Here is a 22,958-nt window from a genome sequence, read left to right on the forward strand (position 1 = left end):
CGTGGCCAAGCTGACAGCCCCAATTTTGTAAAGTTTACATGCAGATAAAGCACCTCACAATGCATCCGATCCGTACACACATGGAAAGAGCGCGGCCGCGCATGTGCTGGTATGGTCTCCGTGGCCAAGCTGACATCCCCAATCATGTAAAGTTTACATGCAGATAAAGCGCCCCACAGGGCGCCCTCTCACCTTTCACTGGGCGCACTAGGAACAAAAAGTGACCTTTGAAGCTAAGAGGGCCCCAAATTCATGGAATCTGGGATTCCGGTTTCTCATCAGCCTATCTCTAGTAGAGGTTTGCAGTTCTACCCACTCTCACATCTGAGCAAGGCCTGGGCGCATGCTGATAATGTAACAGGAGGGTCTGGGCACTGTCCAGTGATGTCAGTTGATTAACTGTTTACAGTTGGATGACGTCAGAGGATTGCCCAATGACTATCAAATGTTAGTGGAAGACGGGTCACGCTCTCATGGCGTCAGAGCATGGTCTGGAAACTTCCCATCGATGTTAGGGGCAGATTGGTTACTATACGATAACGTCAAACAATGGCCTTGCCAGTTACTGATGATGTCACATTGTAGTCTGATATCAGAGGATATCCTGGTCACTGTTTATGATGTCAAAAATATGGCCTGCTTGCTGTCAGGAGCTGCTCTGATTACGGCATCAGAAGATGACCTCACAACCTACGAATGACAACACATGATGTGCTAGTCACTGAGGTATGGTGTAATAGCAGGATATGGGCGCTGTTTGGTCATTGACTGACGACTGGTTGCTCTCTGATGATGTCATAAATTGACCTTGATTGTCATGAGCTCAGAAGATGACCTGCTTGTTGAAAGTGGCATAAAAGTAAGAAGTTGATGTTACAGGATGATCTGGTCACACTCTTACAACTCCAGGAGATTATCTGGTCAGGAACTCCAGGCTTCGAGTCCCAGCTCAATCACTTGCAGTACGTGATCTTGGCTAAGCCACTTTTTCTCCTTCCCTTCTGGCAGGGCTTTAAGTGGGCCGAGTCTCACCGGGTCTGAGCACCGGCAGTTTTTTAAAGGGGGCCTCGAAACGGGTCTCTATCGGGCTCTGTTTTATGCCCTGGCACAGGCGGTCATGCAGTGACAGCAGGCACATCGATGTGCGCTGCTCACACTGTTCAATTCTCACTAGTGGAGAAGTTACGACATGACGTCATGCCAGGTGAGGGTTGTAGGGGAAGGGAAATCCTTTCAAGAGTCATTTTCTCTCTGGAGTTCCCTTCTCTTTTTGAAACTCAGGAGCAGCAACATTGTCGTGGTGTCACCAGGGCTTCAAGTGAAAGCTTTTTCAATATTATATACAAGCCATAGTTGCTGCTTATTTATCTTACGCAACTAGCAACCATTAACAAAGCCAATAGTACTGACTTGTAGGTATGGTGTTACTTGTATCATATATCTGGATGCAATGACAGCAACAGCAAAATACAAGTCGGGCGGCACACCATGCTAAGCACAGATTTTTTAGTTTATGTGTTTTAAGCAACGCCCTGAATTACACTGACCACTCCCCTTCGAGAGACTCCCCCCCCCAGTTTTTTCATACCACTTAAAGCCCTGCCTTCCGGTATTTCTCAGTTCAGCTAAAAAGAACCACAGGACATGCTTGGATCTCATGTCTGGATTAGGGAGAGGTTTTCTAAATACGCCAATTACTTTTGATGAGTAGAAGTGACAGCACTTTTTGTCACAGGCTGTACGCCTCCCAGAGAAACCTTTATACATCGTTAACACTAGACGTGCAGGTCTTCCGACGTGAAACCCTCCCGCAGCCGCGAGGTGCTGCACGTGGTGTACGGAATACAGGCAGACACTTTTAATGCGCACTCCCTTCAACCAGAGGAGATCCATGAGTGTTTTTTGTAAAAATCTTTTTGTTGAATTTCAAGTCAGGTAATTTAAACACAAATGAATCATACAGTTGTTGCCAGTGTAAATGCAAGATCATTTTATAGTAAGCTATAAAAATTATTCCACACGGTTATTAATATAATTCAGCCCACATGTATAAAAAAAATACGAGTTAATAGCATGGCAAGTAGTCAGCCCACAATGGTATTTTGCACTTTATATTGCTGCACCATTCCAAAATGGCCTCACATTGTATCAAAACGTGGCGTCTAGATGCAGCGTGATGTGATAGCTATCAGGGAACGGTTGAATATTGAAATACATGATTTCAAGGTGGCCGACACCCGCCAATATTGACTTTCCCAATGCCTGGACAGTAGTTATGCAAGAATTGGCAAACCCAATCCTCGAAAGTGGCAGGCAGCCAGCTTTGTCGTGTTCAGGCTCCAACGGATGGTGGGTAGGCAGGGAATAGACAGTTACACAACAGATAGCAACACGGTGCTGGGGAGTGTGCTAGTAATAGCATGGAGCAACTGGAAGTGAAGAGCAACGAGTTGCATATCTGCCAAGGTTTCTGATTGCTATTTGTGACACTTTCATAATTTCAGAGTAATTATGAGTGACATCCAATGACTATGAGTGACACTTTCTCGCAAGCAAAAATCAAGCAATGACGAGGAGAGAAACAATTAAATATCAGAAATTACTCCTTTTTGAGCAACCAAAAACTCTAAGGCCTTAAACTGCTGCACCAGTGCTGCTGAGAAATTCCATCAGTAACTGACTCTGTGTGAGAAACTGATTGCACCAAAGCAGTGCACCTTCTCACTCCTCTAGTGGTCTTAAAAGGATAGAATACAAAAAAATTGGTAGTGGTCAGAAAATACAGACAATTACAGCATGGTTGAATGTTGCTTTATTTAGTGGAGCTCTGTAATGCTCTGCAGACCAACTGTTTGTCCAATTTCTAGGATTTCTTAAATGGACTGAAAAGAGCCCTGATGCATTTTAGCTTGCAGCACAGCGCTATAAAAAGTTTGCAAATAAAATAAATACCTTCAACAAAAGTGTATCAATCTTTTTGGGAATTATTGGTCCCAAATAAAACCTTTTATGTGAAGCTGGGCAATACAAGAAGTGCAAAGTTCAGGCAAACAGCAACTGTTTTCCACACCCCTTTCCCAGTGACCGCCCCTTAGAGAGAACGAATATGCACACAGCACCTTGAAGAAGTGAAGGATTTAAAACTAATAATACTAGCACAGAAACAGACAGACAATAAGTGACATACACAATGGGGTATGGTGCTATTAGGAAACTGCAGGGAATATATACATGCCTTGCATGGGCACCGTCCTGCTTCAGGTTCAGTCAGTGTTCCAAGCAGGAAACGGGCAACCAGGCTCTGGTGGTGCTAGTGTTGTGCAACCCGAGAGCGCGGGTGTGCCGTAGCATCAGAATGCCTTTCAGGCCGTTGCGTTCCCTGGGCGGCACCGCTAGCAGCTTCAGCTAATGCGGGGCCTAGGGCAGTGAGCGAATAGTGCGGCCCACCGGCCATCTCAGGCTGGGTCCTCTGGGTGTGTTAAAGGGCTCACCTCCGAATGTTGCATTGACAGAGCAGAGCAATTTGGCAAGAGATGTCTCTGGAATATGACAGGGATTTATTGACCTCCATTGGTATTACGCCTGTACCTGCACAGCGGGACGTACGCCCACCCGTCCACTGAGAGCTCGGCTGAGCCTAGTCTTGACAAACACTTCCAGTGCACAGGAAACACGCTGGAGGATTTACATTTTGGTGCTCTTCACATTGTCAGTCCTGAGGAAGACCCCACCCTAAGGTTGAACTCACCTAGTATACCTAATAGGGGTCGAAACGTCGACTTTCATCAACTCACAAGCTAGGACAACTCCAAACTAACGTGATAGTGTCCACACACTGCTATGTGTTACCTCTGGAACAATTGACCTTACACCAAGGCCGGACCAGTACCAATAAGTGATATTGATGTATATATGTCACACTACCCTGTCCTTGTCCACAACCCCCACTCCTTAATCAATATCACCATCCTTTCCTTCATCCCCCATCCTGAGAACCTTTCACTTTTTTTGCAAATGTTCATAATAACTTTGAAATGAAAGAGCTACTGTGTTGCCAAAACTGATCAATCCAAATCTAATGCAAATAAACTGCATGAAATTGCAATAGTGACTCCTAGAATTCCTAATGGTGAATGTTAGTAAAATTGTTTATGTTTTATACTAATGGTGCTACTAGACCATCTTTTGTATTGTACCGCTGTGAGAAAGTGCCATCTTTCTTGCCTTGGTATGCCCCCACTTTTTTTCTGAACTGCTGATGTGCTTGACAGAGTGTGCCATGGGTCCCTGCCAATCAGGCACCCAGCGCCTGTGTTCTTTTCCTTAAAGAGAAAAGCTAAGCTGAAACAAAATACCCTATTGGCACCTCCGGCCACCTGTCAGCCCCTAGTAAATGGTACCCTAAGTACCCAGGGCATGGTGACCAGAGGAGACCCCTGAGTGCTGCAGCACTTATTGTGCCACTGTACCCTGGCACCCACACACTGCCTTTGCAGGCTGAGCGCCTAAGTACAGAGCTAAAACAAGAGTCGACATGGCACACATCCCTGTGTGCCATGCCCAAAGAACCCACTGCCCTGGCATACTTCAGTCACCCCTCCATCTGGGTGCCCTATGCCAGAGGTGGGGGCACATGGGCATGAGCCCTGTGTCCCTACAGTACCCAGGTCCATTCCTGGGCACTGTAAGTGCAGTGATGCCATTTAAGAGTATATGGTGCTGGGAGGTCATCATTACCAACTCCACAGCACCATAATGGCTACAATGAAGACTGACAAGTTTGGTACCAAACTTCTCAGCACATTAAACCTGCACTGATGCCAGTGTGGGATTTAATATAAAATGCATGAGAGGGCATCTTAGAGATGCCCTCCAAAACCCGGACCTACAATCCACGTCTGGGCTGAGTGGTTGCAGAGGCTGCCACACAGCAGACATGTTGCTGGACCCCTGGGTGGAGAGGCCCCCGCTCTCCTGGGCCTACAACAATTCACATCCTGGGCGAGGTGCTATGTCTCCTCCCCCAGGATGGACAGGGGGAAGCTTCAAAGGCATGCCGCCTCTGAGAGCTTCACAATGGTAAATAACAAGGACCCCGTGATTGTGGATCAATTTCCTGGGTCAGGGCAAGCATTATAATGACAAGTAACAACCCCAGGCAAACTAAAATTCCAAAGTGCAATGAAAACCAGCAAATTAAAAATGACACTTTATTAAAAAACGATTTTTATAAAAAATCATCAGAGTATTTAATAATTTTCTTAATACAAATTACACAAAAAATGCATACATTTTCTAAAAAACCATATACATAATAATTAAAACAGACATGAACATAAAATTTAAAAATGATGGTAAGGGTGAAGTAGAGACGGTTTCTTTAACGCGTTTCGACACCAAGTGTCTTCGTCAGGAAAGTACCATCATATAATTAATCTGAAAGATTAAGTTTACGGCACTGCACCGTCAGGTTCTAATTTGTCTTAGTGATATTTGTGGTAATTTGGCGAGCGTGTCAATCACTATGAAAACGTGGTTAATGCTTTTAAAAAGAGACATCCTTTTGTTACTTGCAAATTTAGAAGTTAAAATCCGAATATAGAACAGTCGCTATAACTTTGATCAAAGAACTGCATGCACACTGCAAAGAATAGATTAGAGCATAGATTAATGTTGCGAGGTTAATTTGTGTAGAACTCGATTCTTATTATTAAACAGAAACCCCCACTATGGTGTTCTTTTTAAAGTCTTACTTTGTGCTTCTCTAGACTAAGCACTCAAACTATACTGCTTAACAGCATGGATGACGTCACGCCCACACCTTGTAGTCCACTGGCTTATGTAACATTTCCTATACACTCATTTACAAACATATGGTTGATTGTCTCTGTGTAATGTATGTGTGAAGCAAAGTGCTCTGACACCCTACACGTTAAGTTAAGACACGTTAAGTTAAGGCACGAGTTAAGGCAGGTTCGGCCTACTGCATTAAAGGCTTGAGGGCCGGCCCCTGCTGATGTAGGATCATTTAGTGCAGTTGTTCAAATTCATTCTTATTAGCACCGCCAAAGATAGACCTGTCCCTAAAGCTGCATTATGTATAACACCTGTGTGGCCTGGCGGCCGCTACCCGACTCGGCTCCCGGTCCACGCATGGTCTTGGTGCTGAAAGGAGCGGCTGACTCTAGAAGCGCCGCAAGCCGAGCCCACCAGCGTGCAAAGATGTGAGGCACAAGCGGAGGTCATTTCTACACTTTGACCGCCGTGGGAATATCCCGTTTGGAATTGCTATTGCGGAGGGGGTAGACACTGCAGAACAAAATGGCGGCGTAAATCCTGCGGCGATGGGAACCTTGCCCGACAACGCGGATGCAGACCCCCCATGTGAGGAGAGAAACAACTTTCAAGGTAGCGCTTGGATTGGGGGCAATAGCGGCGACAAGCATAGCTTTCTAACTCGGCTTAATGCTTCATACCCAGCCTATGCCTGACCTCAACATGGCGGCCGCTTTTCTCCAAATGGCGGCAATCTCCAACATTCCCGACTTGAGCTCAGGAGCCGCCCGCTGTTTCCGCGTCGGAGGACCCATCAAACACAGCAATTAGCGCTTCCTCACCTACAAACCCCATGACGCTGGCACATGTTTGCAAACGGCCTGATTGCTTGAGGCTCTGCCATCCGGTGGCACCAGGGGCACCGACCGGCGGGGGCCCGAGCTCAGAGCAGCAGCCATGGAGCCTCGGTTGGGGACCTGCCCACCTTCTGACCCCGGAGACGCCGCCTGCGTCTGGAGCAGGCGAGGGTGAGGAGGCACTGCAACACGAAGCTCCATGGAAGATGCACAGCCTTCCACCCGGGGCAACTTTCTTCCCACATGAAACTCTGTTGATCGCTCTGGTGAGAGGCCTCCTCCTCCTCCTTCCCTTTAAACTTTGTTTTTGACTTTGCTGCCTCCCGTTCTGCGAACAGCTGCCTTGGCGCCTGTGGTCTTTCTTCCCTGACCCCTGGTCTCCGGTCCGAACTCCTCTGCCCCAGCTCCACATGGACGATGAGGCTGTGATTTTGCTGCGGACTGCCTTTCTCCCCCCCCCCCCGGTCTTGCTGGCTATGGCAGCCCTCTTCCTGGACTCTCGGACTTGGACCTTTGTGCTCCCCGCCATTTTTTTTTTATGACTCGCTTCTTCTACCTTTCTCCTCCGCCACTTTAGCGATCTCTGACCTCCCCCTCTGTCCTAGCGACCTTTCTATTGTCTCTCCTGTTGCCTCTAACACACTCCTCGCTTTTACTTTTCCTTCTGTCCTGCCTGCCATTTTGCTGCTGTTCTCAGGCGTTTTTCTCTGGTCCCCGGCCTGTCTTCTTGTCCATTCCTTCGTCTTTTACCCTTTTCACTAGTTTCCCCCTTGATGTTCCTCAAATGTTACTTCCCTTTTCTGCTTTGCCTTCTCTCCTTACCCTTGATTCCCTCCCACCCTTCCTTGGTGTTGTGACCACGTCCCCTCTACGACCCCACTTAACGGAACTCTGCATGAGGGAATATACAATGTGTGTATATATATGTATATTGGGATAACTCTAATCACTAGTATATGCAGTAGACCGTTGTGCTCTCTTCCATTTCTATGTGACTCTTAGAGTATATCCATTTGTATCCCTTCCCTTTGTATATAGAGAACTCTAATCACTAGTATATGCAGTAGACCTTTGTACTATCTACCATTCCTATGTGACTCTTAGAGTTTCTCCTTAAGTATCCCTTCCCTATGTGTTGGACAGGCCTCATGGTCGGGCTGTCCCCCCCTCCGCACAACGGGGCCCGGACCCCGGCTCTCCTGGAATCCCCAGCAAGAGCCTCCCCGGCGACCCCCCGAAGTAACCCACAATCCGTCCACAACGAGACTCCAGCTCCTGAACCCTCCCGTACCGGCTGGCCCTGGTTCCCATCCGCACCATGGCCCCGGCCCAGCCGCCATCTTTGGATACTACAGCACGAGGCCGCGTGGCCTCAACTCGACCCTAACCCCGGGCCTGGCCAGGCCCCGACATCGAGGCACCAACCTCCACCCAGTAGGTAGAGAGACCACTTGGCAGGTCAATGGAAGAAGGAGTCGTCAACGGCTCTCCTCCGCCAAGTGTCGATCACCCCCGGCCGCCCTGGGCGCTGGCTCCACCCCCCTGCTGGGTGTCTGGACGCCCTCATCCCGGACCTCCCGCCCTCCAGGCGCGAGGGTCCGGACATCAAAGGGGACCAGACCTATAACTGGGGCAGCGCCAGACCAGGAAGGCAGTTGTATCCTGGAGTCGAGAGACACCGAGAAGAACTCATCCTTGACGGACTGCTGGCGCTGCCGCAGCCCTGCCCTGTGAACCCTTCGTCTTGGCCTGCTGGCGCTGCCGCGGCCCTCTGCCTCGTGAAACCATCGTCTTGGCCTGCTGGCGCTGCCGCGGCCCTCTGCCTCGTGAAACCATCATCTTGGCCTGCTGGCGCTGCCGCGGTCTTCTGCAGCTTGAACCATCGTCTTGGCCTGCTGGCGCTGCCGCGGCCCCTTCGTTGTAGACTTCATCCTAGCCAGCTGGCGCTGCCGCGGCCCGACCTTGCAGACTCTTAAGCTCGAGGATTGTGAGCTTCCCTCTGACTACCCCTGTACCGATACGGTACCAAGACTGTCCCGCTACCCCCTTTCCCTACAGAGACTAGAATTGAGAGGACCCTCGAGTCCGGTATCTCCTGTATCGCTGATAACCTTGCCACAAGACCTATATAAAGTGTTGATCTCATCCTTGTGTGGTGTCTATCTGTGGGGAGGGAAGTGACCTGTCTGTACGATCGCCGGAGACGGCCCTCATCGGAGGCCTCTCCCCCCGTATTCGGCCGACCCTCTGGGTCCCCGTCTAACATTGGTGGCCAGCGGCGCGATCCGAACCAACGCATAATCGTACAGAGGGTCACTCGCCCCACGACACACAACCACCATGACAACAAAAGAGAGCGGAACAACGGAAAAATTCCAGATGGAAAAGTTGGAAGAATACAACCACCGAGAACTGAAACAATTTTGCATAGAACTTGGCCTTCCAACCACAGGACTGAGCACGAAAGAGGACTTCAAACGAGCCCTGGAATCTTGGGCAGAGACGGGTACGGCCGTACCCCAAACACGAAACCCCGAAACGAGCCTCACGCCGATGGAAGAAAGAAGATCGGGTCTCTCCCCAGAGGAGGTCCGAGAACGAGAAAAAAGCAGATTCCATGAATTGGAACTGGCGCGACTTCGCTTAGACGGAGAACTCAAACTGGCGGAACAAAAAATAACGCTGGAACACTTACGGCTCCGAGAGGAGCGAGAAGAGAAGCAAAGACAGAGAGAGCTAGAGGAAAAGAAGCTAGCCTACGAACATGAGCGCAACCTCAAGGAACTAGAAATTCAGAAACAGAATAAAGAGCTCGGGGTCCCCGAACGCCCGATCCTGCCTGCCACTACCGAGCCCAAGGTTCACATCCCCAAAGATGTCATCAGGGAGTACTACAAGAACGATGATATCCAGCAGTGGTTTAAAGCCTACGAGGTAGCCATGACCTCCCACCGGATTCCCAGGAGCGACTGGGAAGCCGGATTATGGGGGAGGTTCGTCAACGAAGGACGAGACGCCCTGCTGCAACTCCCGGACCATCTGATGACATCCTACGACCACATGAAGGCCACCCTCCTCACTCGTTACGGACTCACCCCCGAGATGTACCGCCAGCGGTTCCGCGACTGCAAACGGATCCCGGGTACAACGTGGGTGGAATACGTGAACTTCTTTAGTCGAGCCTTCGAGGGGTGGATCAAGGGCAGCAAGGTGACCACCTACGAACAACTTTTTGACCTCATCGTATGGGAGCACCTTTCTAACAATTGCTTCATCGAACTCCGGCAACACCTCCTGGACAGTAAACTGACGGAACCTCGACAACTCGCCGCCGAAGCTGACCGATGGGAAAGCACACGAGTTGGACGGAACGGGCCCAGCGAATCGCACAGAACTTATCAAGGGCCCCATCGCCCCCGTGGGGGAGGAGGAGGCCAGGGTCGGGGTAGAGACACCGGCCCAATGACTCCCGCGAGCAACACCTCGCCCCCGGCCGGCAGGGGGAGCCCTCCGATGCGGCCCGGCTTCCGGGCCAACATTATTTGCCACCGATGCCAACGACCCGGCCACTACGCCAATGATCCCAACTGCCCAAAGAACCAGAACACTATACCCCGCCAGGTCGCGGCTGCCGCCCTAGGGGAAGACCCCGTCCCGGAAGACCACGAAGAGTACGAGACCGACCAGCCTGAGTGGGAACCGGCCGCCATGTCCCTGGTCTGCTTAGGGGAAAGAGACATGATCCCGCGGGCCCCCCTTCCCGCCAACACGTAGAAGTACAGCCAGTGGGTCAACATTAATGGCCGCCGGGCGGAAGCCCTCCGCGACACCGGAGCCAGTGTGACCGCGGTCCGCTGTCACCTGGTGACCCCAGACCAAATCTTACCGAACATTCTTTGCCCTGTCCGATCAGCCGACAACTCAGAAAGTCTATGTCGCATGGCCTGCGTCCCCTTCGAATGGGGGGGGAGTATCCGGGATGCTGAAAGTGACTGTCCGCGATGATGCCCCCATGGATTGCCTCCTAGGGAACGACCTCGAAAGTTCTCCCTGGGCAGCGGTCGAACGGAGAGAACACCTGGGGATGCTGGGCCTCCCCGAATGGGTCTGTGTCACGACCCGGTCCATGACCGCCCGCGCGGTCCCCAGTCCAGAAGAGCCCGAGTGGCCGGAGCCTCCTCCCGCGATCATCCCAGAGGAGGCCGCCCCCGAAGCAAGCCTCCCGACCCAAACCGAAGAAGGGTCCGACCGGCTTCAGAACATCCCTGACCTAGCACAGTGGCGTCAGGAGGGGGGCCCCACCCAGGAGCAATTCCGACACGAACAAAGAACCTGTCCCTCCCTCGAGGGACTCCGGCAGCAAGCCCCGGCCCAGAGCGCAGGGGATACATCGGGGGCCCACTGGATCTACTGGGACCATGACCTGCTCTACAGCGATCAAAGAATTGCAGAACTAGGGGCCAGTCGGGTGCTGGTGGTGCCCCTTCGCTTCAGAGATTTCCTCCTGAACTTAGCCCACGATGTCCCCCTTGCCGGACACCTGGGACAGGACAAAACATACGACCGCCTGGTGACCCACTTTTTCTGGCCCCAAATGCGAAAGGAGGTCGCCAACCACTGCCGGGCCTGCCCCACCTGTCAGGCCAGCGGAAAGAGTGGCCGGAAAACCAGAGCACCCTTACAGCCCTTTCCCGTCGTCACCACCCCGTTCGAACGGGTGGGAATAGACATTGTGGGGCCCCTGGACCCCCGAACGGCCCAAGGACACCGGGTCATCCTGATCCTGGTGGACCACGCCACCTGCTATCCCGAGGCCATCCCTCTTCGAACCGTGACGGCCCCCGGGGTAGGCCGAGCCCTGATGGGGATCTTCTCCCGGGTGGGTTTTCCCCGGGAGGTCGTCAGCGACAGGGGCACGAACTTTATCTCAAAATATATGAAGTCTCTCTGGCAACAGTGCGGGGTCACCTACAAATTCACGACCCCCTATCACCCGCAAGGAAATGGATTGGTCGAGCGGTTTAACCGCACCCTCAAAGGAATGATCATGGGCCTCGAAGAACCCCTCCGTCGCCAGTGGGACGTGCTACTCCCGTGCCTCCTGTTTGCCTATCGAGAAGTCCCTCAGAAATCCCTCGGCTTCAGCCCATTTGAACTCCTGTACGGACACCCCGTCCGGGGCCCCCTCAGCCTAGTCAAGGAAGGTTGGGAGAAGCCCCCCCAGAAAACTCCCCCTGACGTATACAAGTACCTCCTGGCCCTTCGCAACCAGACCCGGCGATTCAGGGAGATCGCCAAAGCAAATCTTGAAGCCAGTCAGGAGGACATGAAGAAATGGTACGATCAGCACGCTTCCTCCATTGAGTTCGAACCGGGACAACAGGTCTGGGTGATGTCCCCGGTTGAACCCTGTGCACTACAGGACAAATGGTCCGGGCCCTACAAGGTGATCGAACGCAAGGGCCCCGTCACCTATTTAATAGACATGGAAACCGCACGGAACCCCCTACGGGTCCTCCACGCCAACAGACTCAAGCCCCATTTTGTACGCTCAGAACTCAGCCTCCTGATGGCTACCGATAATGGGACGGAAGAAGACTCCGAGCCCCTTCCTGACCTGCTGAGGACCCTCGAGCAGGATGGCTCAGTGGAAGGGGTCCAACTCTCCGAGGCCCTGTCCCCGGAGCAACGCCAAGACTGTCAAGCCCTCCTGAACCGATTCGCATCCCTATTCTCCCTCACCCCCGGGGTCACCCCCTGGTGCCTTCACGATGTGGACACCGGGGACAGCCCCCCCTATTCGACACCGGGCGTACCGCGTACCAGATCGGGTGCGCGCCTGCATCCAGACCGAGGTATCCAAGATGCTGGCCCTAGGAGTGATCGAACCCTCTGACAGCCCCTGGGCCAGCCCAGTCGTCCTGGTCCCCAAGGCTGCCGCCCCGGGCGTTGCCCCTGAGCTCCGGGTTTGTGTGGACTACCAGGGGCTGAATGCCGTTACCAGGACCGACGCTCACCCTATCCCCCGGGCCGATGAGCTAATTGACCGTATGGGGGCCGCCCGCTACCTGAGCATCTTCGATCTAACAGCGGGCTACTGGCAAATCGGCCTCACCCCGAGGGCCCAAGAACGATCCGCCTTCTCTACCCCGGACGGTCACTACCACTTTAAGGTGATGCCATTCGGCATGAAGAACGCTCCGGCAACATTTCAACGACTTGTGAACCAGGTGCTGGCGGGCCTCGAAGAATTCAGCGCCGCCTACCTGGACGACATCGCTGTGTACAGCCACCACTGGACCGACCACCTCCGCCACCTGCGGGAAGTTCTACACGCCCTCCAGCAGGCCGGGCTCACCATCAAGACCAGCAAATGCCAGGTTGGCCAAGGGTCCATGACATACCTGGGACACCAAGTGGGAAGCGGGCTGGTGGCCCCCCTCCAGCTCAAGATCGCTGCCATCCAGGCCTGGCAATCCCCTACGACCCAAACCGAGGTCCGGGCCTTCCTGGGACTCACCGGGTACTACCGGCGGTTTGTGAAGGACTATGGCAGCATCGTGGGGCCCCTCACAGAGCTCACATCCAAGAAGAGCCCCAAAGCAGTCAACTGGACCCCGGACTGCCAATCGGCCTTCGAGAAGTTGAAGGCCGCCATGTGCACTGCCCCCGTGCTCCAGGCTCCCGACTACGGCCGGGAATTCATTGTACAGACGGACGCCTCCGATCATGGCGTGGGGGCCGTCCTCTCCCAACTCAACACCGAGGGAGTCGATCAACCAGTGGCCTTCATCAGCCGGCGGCTGCTGGCCAGAGAACAACGATGGAGCACCATCGAGAGGGAGGCCTTCGCCGTAGTCTGGGCCCTCAAGAAGCTCCGGCCCTACCTCTTCGGCACCCACTTCCGGGTACAAACAGACCACCGACCCCTGCAATGGCTGATGCAAATGCGGGGGGAGAACCCGAAACTGTTGCGCTGGTCCATCTCCCTGCAGGGGATGGACTTCACTGTGGAGCATCGTCCAGGCCAGGACCATGCCAACGCAGACGGCCTGTCACGCTTTTTCCGCCTCGGCGAGGAGAGTCCCCAGGAGGATGGCTGACTCTCCCTGCCTTCAGCTGGGGGGGACGCATGTTGGACAGGCCTCATGGTCGGGCTGTCCCCCCCTCCGCACAACGGGGCCCGGACCCCGGCTCTCCCGGAATCCCCAGCAAGAGCCTCCCCGCCGACCCCCCGAAGTAACCCACAATCCGTCCACAACGAGACTCCAGCTCCTGAACCCTCCCGTACCGGCTGGCCCTGGTTCCCATCCGCACCATGGCCCCGGCCCAGCCGCCATCTTTGGATACTACAGCACGAGGCCGAGTGGCCTCAACTCGACCCTAACCCCGGGCCTGGCCAGGCCCCGACATCGAGGCACCAACCTCCACCCAGGAGGTAGAGAGACCACTTGGCAGGTCAATGGAAGAAGGAGTCGTCAACGGCTCTCCTCCGCCAAGTGTCGATCACCCCCGGCCGCCCTGGGCGCTGGCTCCACCCCCCTGCTGGGTGTCTGGACGCCCTCATCCCGGACCTCCCGCCCTCCAGGCGCGAGGGTCCGGACATCAAAGGGGACCAGACCTATAACTGGGGCAGCGCCAGACCAGGAAGGCAGTTGTATCCTGGAGTCGAGAGACACCGAGAAGAACTCATCCTTGACGGACTGCTGGCGCTGCCGCAGCCCTGCCCTGTGAACCCTTCGTCTTGGCCTGCTGGCGCTGCCGCGGCCCTCTGCCTCGTGAAACCATCGTCTTGGCCTGCTGGCGCTGCCGCGGCCCTCTGCCTCGTGAAACCATCATCTTGGCCTGCTGGCGCTGCCGCGGTCTTCTGCAGCTTGAACCATCGTCTTGGCCTGCTGGCGCTGCCGCGGCCCCTTCGTTGTAGACTTCATCCTAGCCAGCTGGCGCTGCCGCGGCCCGACCTTGCAGACTCTTAAGCTCGAGGATTGTGAGCTTCCCTCTGACTACCCCTGTACCGATCCGGTACCAAGACTGTCCCGCTACCCCCTTTCCCTACAGAGACTAGAATTGAGAGGACCCTCGAGTCCGGTATCTCCTGTATCGCTGATAACCTTGCCACAAGAACCCTATATAAAGTGTTGATCTCATCCTTGTGTGGTGTCTATCTGTGGGGAGGGAAGTGACCTGTCTGTACGATCGCCGGAGACGGCCCTCATCGGAGGCCTCTCCCCCCGTATTCGGCCGACCCTCTGGGTCCCCGTCTAACACTATGTATATAGAGATAACTCTAATCACTAGTATATGCAGTAGACCTTCGTACTATCTACCATTCCTATGTGACTCTTAGAGTATATCCTTTCGTATCCCTTCCCTATGTATATAGAGATAACTCTAATCACTAGTATATGCAGTAGACCTTTATACTATCTACCATTCCTATGTGACTCTTAGAGTATATCCACTTGTATCTCCTCCTTGTGTGACCTTACATCTTGTACATTTGCAATTTTTTCCGTGTGTATCCTTTTTGTAACGCATGTCCTTATGTTTTTCAACTGGTGCTTATGTAAAGCGCTCTGACACCTGCGGGTAAAGTTCGCGCTATAGAAAATCGCATAAATAAATAAAATAAAATAAATAATAAATACACTGGTATGGATGGCGCTATGTAACTAATTAAATGCATCAGTGAGAGTTTGGTTATGGAGGCTTGAGGGGCACTGGTGGTGGTGAGGGAATCCGTGGTGGAGGCGGTCATTTGGGGACCAACAAACATTGTCAACCGGGCGTCACCAGCACTAAATAGATTAAAAAAATACAAGCATTCGCGCAAGATATCATTGTCCACACCTCTTTTAGGAGCAAGAAAGGCCACTTTAATTTAGGACAGGTGCATCATAAATTTCATGAACACATTCATTATTTATTTATTTACATAATTCAACTCTACAGTGAGCCTACGAAACCTAAATCCCAAAAACCCCGAACAAAAACTCCTGCCTACTACCCCTAGCCTACCCAACGCTACCCTCCAGGATGGCCAACCCGCTCCAGGCTGCCCACCCCCACTACCAAAAACCCGCCTCTAAAAAGAACAAAGGCACCCATCCTAACAGTGGCAAACCCACAGAAACGCGCAGCACCTAGAGCACCGCAAAAGAAAAACCCACCCAAAACGAAAAGAAAAAGAGGGAGGGTGGGTGGGGCAAAACAAACCTCCCTTCCAGCCTCCCGCCACGCAGTTCCCAACCGCCAGCCTGCCTCCCTTATATCTGCTCGCTTAATCAGTCCCCACCTGATTACATGATCCTCGCGCGAACCTACCCAGGAAGAGACCGGCTCGCGCCTGGCTCTCCCTGGGTCCCCCCTCGCGCAAGAAATCATTGGCTCACCGAAGCGATTAACATCTATGCTCCCCTTACGCATCTTAGCTGCTCAAGGAGCCCGGACGCACACAAATGGTTTACACCCGAACTAAAAACACTGAAACTTGAAGTGAGGCAAAAGGAAAGAACCTGGCGTTCCCAGTACTGCCCACTGGCCAAAGCCGCATATTGCTCAGCCAGGAAGACATATCAAAAAACCCTACAGAACCTGAAAACAACCTACTATTCATCTAAAGTCCTTAACTCCACCAACAAATCTAAAGAAATCATCAGGATTGTGAACGACCTTTGCAACGACGACAGAACTTCCCCCCCGGTAGTTCCCTCACAAGCACTATGCAATTCCCTGAATGACTTCTTCCGTGACAAAATCTTAACGATCAAGCAAAACATCCTCACATCTCCATCATCCGCCCCAGTGGACGACATCTATCTCAATCCCTCAACTCTACATTCCTACCCCCTTATCGACTCGAAAACCTTCTTAACCTTATTGTCTAGAGTCAAATCAGGATCCCCTATGGACATCTGCCCCCCCCATATCATGAAAGAAATTGGTCGAGCTATGCCCGACAGCATGCTATCCTTACTCAACGACTCTCTTATGTCAGGGACAGTACCTAGCAGCTTCAAACAGGCCTTACTGATTCCCCTTACCAAGAAGCCCGGCATCGACCCGCTCGACCTTGCGAACTACCGGCCCATATCACTGCTGCCTTTTCTGTCGAAAATGCTGGAGGCACATGTCACCAACTGCCTCTCTAACTCCGTGGAGGAAACAGAATACCTCCAACCCAACCAGGCGGGCTTCCGACCTGGTCACTCCACTGAAGCGGTAATATTAGCAGTCCAAAACACCCTGAGGTCCAACGCCGATAACAACCTTCATCAAGCCTTAGTACTCCTCGACTTATCCGCGGCATTCGACACGGTTGACTATTCCATTCTGGTCAACCGTGTCGAACAGGCGGGCCTCAGAGACTCTGCCTTAGCCTGGTTAAAATCGTTCATCTCCGAACGTACTCAATCGGTTCGCTTAGGCTCCTTTTCTGCCGCCAAGGTCAAGTCTTTCTGTGGGGTGCCCCAGGGCTCCTCACTATCCCCCTTGTTGTTCAACCTATACATGCGGCCCCTCCTCTTTGCCCTAAGTAAGCATAAAGTCACTGCATACAACTATGCAGATGACTTACAGCTTGTCTTTGTCCTCAACTCTCCTGACGCGGTGGAGGACTTCCAGGCCACCATGACCCTAATTCAGAGCTGGATGTCCTCAAACCACCTCAGACTAAACCCAGGGAAAACTGAGTTGATCCTGCCCGGCAAGAGCGAAATTAGTTGGAGCCCTAACTTCTGGCCATCGGACATGGGCCTCCCCCCTAAAAAATCTTCCACTGTGAAAAGCCTAGGGATAACCATCAACGAGGACCTCTCGCTAAAATCCCAAATTGGCACCGTGGTCTCCTCTGGATTTTTCCAATTAAGGAAAATCAGGAAAATCGCCCATTTCCTCACTCCCTCCGCCTTAATCCAGGTGGTCATGGCCCTGGTACTCTCCCATATTGACTTTTCCAACAGTTTATACCTAGGCCTACCCGCAGGACAACTCAAGAGACTCCAGTACCTGCAGAATCAGGCCGCCAGGCTGATCTGCAAAGTACCCAAATGGGAACCTATCAAACCAGGCCTCGAGAGTTTGCACTGGCTCCCCGTGGCTCAAAGAACCGAATTTAAAGCCGGATGCATTATCTTTAAGGCTCTGCAAGGCAAAGGACCCCTATTTATCAGACAGCTGATCGGTAGATACGTCCCCCCACGGAACCTAAGATCTGCCCACAAAGATCTTCTAGAAGTTCCTCGTTTCAAGAAAAAACGACAAGGCGGCAGCTGTTTTCACTTCCTTGCAGCCACCCTATGGAACTCCTTACCTCTTGCCCTCAGACAGAGTAGAGACCTTCTTGCCTTCAGAAAGGCTTTTAAAACACATCTTTTCATACAAGCTTACCCGAAATAACTCCTCCGCCAGACTCTCCTCCTGTTATGTTTTTTATCTTACCAGCGCCAAGAAGCCCTCGGGCGTACGCGCGCTTTATAAATTGCCAATAACATAACATAACATTGTCCACACCTCTTTTAGGAGCAAGAAAGGCCACTTTAATTTAGGACAGGTGCATCATAAATTTCATGAACACATTCATTATTTATTTATTTACATAATTCAACTCTACAGTGAGCCTACGAAACCTAAATCCCAAAAACCCCGAACAAAAACTCCTGCCTACTACCCCTAGCCTACCCAACGCTACCCTCCAGGATGGCCAACCCGCTCCAGGCTGCCCACCCCCACTACCAAAAACCCGCCACCCAGGAAAACCTTTAGCGTTTTCCTGCCCCACCCAAAGGAAAGGAAGGAGCACACCACAATTGTACCTGAAGAACTTTACTAATCAAATCCCTGAGTTCCAGAAGGTAAAAAGAGATGCCCAAAGCAGATAGATGCACACCGTCCTCACAAAATAAATGATGTTCAGAGACTTTTAAATGATAATGGTCCAAACAGTAGATACCCAAATGGTGACAAAACACTCGCATTGTCCTGTTCACTTTCCGCCGAGCCTTTTCCAGGGCGGAATGGTTCCTCGCCCCACGCCATTGCAAACGAGGCACAAACTCAGTCCATACCAGCATGGTGCTCACCCATGTGGTCTTGATGATTTCCAGGTCTTGCTTCATTAGTTTTAACAAAGTCAACCCAGAGAGAGAAACCAAGTCATTCTCGCCCAAATGTAGCACCAGGAGATCCGGAGGGCCCCCCAAACACTGTGAAACCAAAGCAGCCAAGGCGGGAAAAAGCCCACCCCAGCGCATGCCCCCTGTTCCATGCCAGGAGACATCGTGTGTCATGCTGTTTAGACCAAGTGATCTCCCACAGAGCTGAGTGGCAGCGGCTAAAGCTGCTCGTTTAACAAAAGAGTGCCCCAGTATCCACACCCTCCGCTTGCAACCGGCGACTGATGGCCAAGGACCTAGGAGAAAAAGAAATGTTAGACAAGCAAAAAATTGCACTATTTTCTCACATATTTTTCACAGCACTTGGAACGCCAACGACCAATGCGACGAATCTGGGACCAGTCCCACCCCAATCGAGCGGCCTCCGTCGCCGCACCAATTCTGAATGAATGGGTACCAAATTGAACAGGATCCTTCCCCAAGCGCAACAAAACCTTGCGTAACACAGCCAACAATTGGGATGCAACTATGGGACTACCATCCGCATGACAAAATATGGACCCCTGGAAAAAATGAGGAGAGGACACAAACACTTCCCATTCCCCAACCGGGCAACATGCAGAGACACCACTCCTGCCAAGGAACACCCACTTACCCCTCCCCATCTGGTCGGTTTTGGATGCCCGCAGCCACAGCCGCACTCTGTCACTTTCCAACACCACCTCACTGCTGGTCATACCTACCTTGCCCCGTAACCCCAGCAACTCTGATGCCCGAAATGCCCCAAAGAACAACCAAACAAAACACAAACAAAATTTGGCACACTCAAAAGCATCATGGCAACACACCTCCAATTCCGGCAACAGCAGCTGGAGCAACTCAAAAGTCACTGGTTGCCGGAGCTGCTGCCCACCAGCCCGAAGCCTAGCCAAACCTTTCAACACTTTACGAACCAACACCCCCCCAACAGGATCCCTCCCCCACCAAAGCTGCCCATAAAAAGAAACCCCAGCCAACTTGCCAGAAATGGTAGTGGGCGATAGGCCTTTGTCCGCCAAATGTAAAACAAACTGCAAGATGCGTTGTTCATCAGACCAACCCGCCCTGGGCGGCCCCATCAAATCCTTACCGAACTGCAGAAACTCATTCCAGGCCTTCACATAACCCCGCCTGGTGGAGTCAGCCACAGAATTTTCCACCAATTGGTGAACCCTCAATCCCCCAGGTCCCATACGTACTGTGGGATCGCTGTTGGTTCCAGGTCCGCCCCAGGAGCTAACTTGCGGAACTCGGACCACTGAAAGCGAGACAAAGAGTCAGCGATGCAATTAGAAGTACCAGGAACATGCCGTGCTTTAAAAACAATATTTAATTGCAGACACCGCAGCATGAATGCGCGCAGGAGTCGCAAAACCCGCAAATCGCGAGCCTTTTGGCGATTGACAAGGTGTACTACTGCCAAATTGTCCACATGAAACAAGACTGAGCGATTCTGAAACTCATCCCCCCATAGATACAAAGCAACCAGCAGCGGGAAAAGCTCCAGAAACGCTATGCTGCGACCCTGTTCCTTCCAGTGCGCCGGCCAGCCGGCCGCGCACCATCGACCTTCCCAAAAGACTCCGAAGCCGTGGGCCCCTGACGCATCAGTGAACAACTGTACTTGCCACACCATGTCCTCATCCGCAAAAAACAAGGACACGCCATTGAACTCCTGCAGAAAACGAAGCCAGACAGTCAAATCGGCACGCAAAGCGGTGGTAATGCGCACCCGATGATGGGGAAGGCTTGCGCCGGACATGGACAGACCCAGACGTCTGCAGAACGTCCTGCCCGCCCGAACAACCCGGCAAGCAAAATTGAGGTACCCCAACAGCTTCTGAACAGTTCTCAAAACGACTTTCCGCTCCCCCAACACCAGATGTATGAAATCAGACATTTCCTTCACTTTAGCCTCAGGCAATCTCGCCACCATAGACAGAGTATCAATTTCAATCCCCAAGAAAGTCAGGGACGTACAGGGACCCTCTGTCTTGTCCGGCGCCAAGGGAACGCCCAATTCCTCCGCCAGAGCCTGAAAGACGTTCAAAGCCGACTGACATTGCCCAGAGCGACCCTCTCCAATGAAAAGAAAATCATCAAGGTAATGACAGACCAATACGTGGCCACTAACAAAAGTGAAGCGCCACTGCAGAAAGGTACTGAAGGTTTCAAAAAGGGAGCATGACACTGAACAGCCCATGGGCAACACCCGATCCACGTAGAAACTACCCTCAAAATGCATACCCAACAGACTGAAATCCCAAGGATGGATGGGCAATAGCCGGAAAGCCGACTGAACGTCGCTCTTTGCCAGCAAAGCCCCAACACCAGCCGTGCGCACGAGCCGCAAAGCATCGTCCACCGAAGCATAAGTGACAGTTGAGTCAGCTGGATCAATAAAGTCATTAATTGAGGTACCCTCGGGCCAGGACAGGTGATGGATAAGACGAAACTCCCCTGCCGCCTTCTTGGGCACCACGCCCAGGGGTGATACAATCAAGTCAGGCAGAGGACAATTCACAAAAGGACCAGCAATCCTACCCGCCGCAAGCTCGGCATCCAGCTTTGTCCGCACAACATGGGGACTCTCCTTCGCAGACTTCAAATTGTCTGACCACCTGCCGACCCTGGGACCCTGATACCCAATCCGAAAACCGATTTTGAAACCCCAAGACAAAATCTTAGCGGCCTCAAAATCTGGATAATCCACCAGCCAGAGATCGAGAACCTCCTGCCTAATAGGAGTAGGAGCCCTTGTAAACAAACTGCTGCGGCTGTCCCCTCCCCCCTGAACCCCTTCCCTGATCACCCAATCGCTGTCCGGGAAAACACTGAGTGAGGGCATGCTTCCCTCCACACTGTGAACACTCATGTTTGTACCTGCAAGCTGGTCTATTACAGGAACCCCTGTTAAAATGCCAGCATGTGCCAGAGGCGGCTGATTGACCTCTGCCCCAAACCCCCGCCCCAGACTGAGCGGGGCGAGCCGAAAAGGGCCGATAATACACTGGCTGCCCGCTAGCCGTGTGGGTCGTAGCAGGTGGGTTTGCCGATGCCATCCATTGCAACCATAACTCGGAATCAACCTCACCCCACGAACGCTCAGGGAAAGCGCTCATGCGCGCCCTGAATTCGTCATCGTAGGACAACCATGCAAAGCCGCCAAAATAACTGTGAGCCTTGCGGATGACATCTGCATATTTAAACATGTCTATTGCCTTCTCAGGATGACGTTGACAATAAACACTGGCATAAATAAGAAAGGCCGAAGTCCAATTCTCTATGGACTTCGGAACACGAGGCCTCCGAGCCAATTCTAATTCCTCCTCTTTCGACCCTTCTTTTGCCTGGACATCCCTATGGAGAAGTCGAAAAACATCCACAAATGCCCCAGACCATATCAGATTCTTTGTTTTTTCGGACAAATGGGACCCCAAAGGCATCCCCACCCCAGAATAAGGCAACTTTTTCGGTAGGATACTATCCTCCGTAACCCTTGTGGCAGCCACCCCACCAGCCCCTGCTGTAGAAAACTCTTTTGCAACTTGCCCAGTAGAAACATTCGAAATGACAGGCCGCTCAAGCCCCGGTGCCAGAGCGACTCGCTCAACCACAACCCCATCCCCCGTACCGATCTTGTACTCTTAACAGGGAGACTCTCCCTAGGCTGCCACACAGACCACCACCCATCCTTACCTCTTGGCAACTGCTCCGACTGTGACTGAACCGTCACTCGATCCCCTTGAGTAGGTCCAGACCTCACTGCCCCTCGTACTGCTGCACGGTCCGCACGAGACGCCTGCAAAAAACGAGAAACAGGGGGGTGCCCCAACCCACCCCCCTGGGCCCGTGCTGCCAAAAGCCCAACATCTTGGTCCCTCAATTCCCCCTCTTACAAATCAGCATCATGAAAATTCCCACCGAAAACTTCATCAGAAAATGCGACTTGCGCGCTGCCACTGGGCATAGCCCCATCGCCAATACCCCCATCATAAAACTGCCAATCAATGTGCTGAAAGCTGTGTGTACCGAAAGCTGTAGAAGAGCTATCCGCTCCAGATAACTCCCCTGAAAGCCCACCACTGGAAACAGCCGTGAGGACAGTTCCCGGGCCCGTAGAAACAGCCAACAGCCGCCCAGCCGGAGGCGCAGATTGAAAACTGCGGCCGCT

Source organism: Lissotriton helveticus, chromosome 3_1, assembly GCF_964261635.1.
Source record: "Lissotriton helveticus chromosome 3_1, aLisHel1.1, whole genome shotgun sequence".
Taxonomy (NCBI): domain Eukaryota; kingdom Metazoa; phylum Chordata; class Amphibia; order Caudata; family Salamandridae; genus Lissotriton; species Lissotriton helveticus.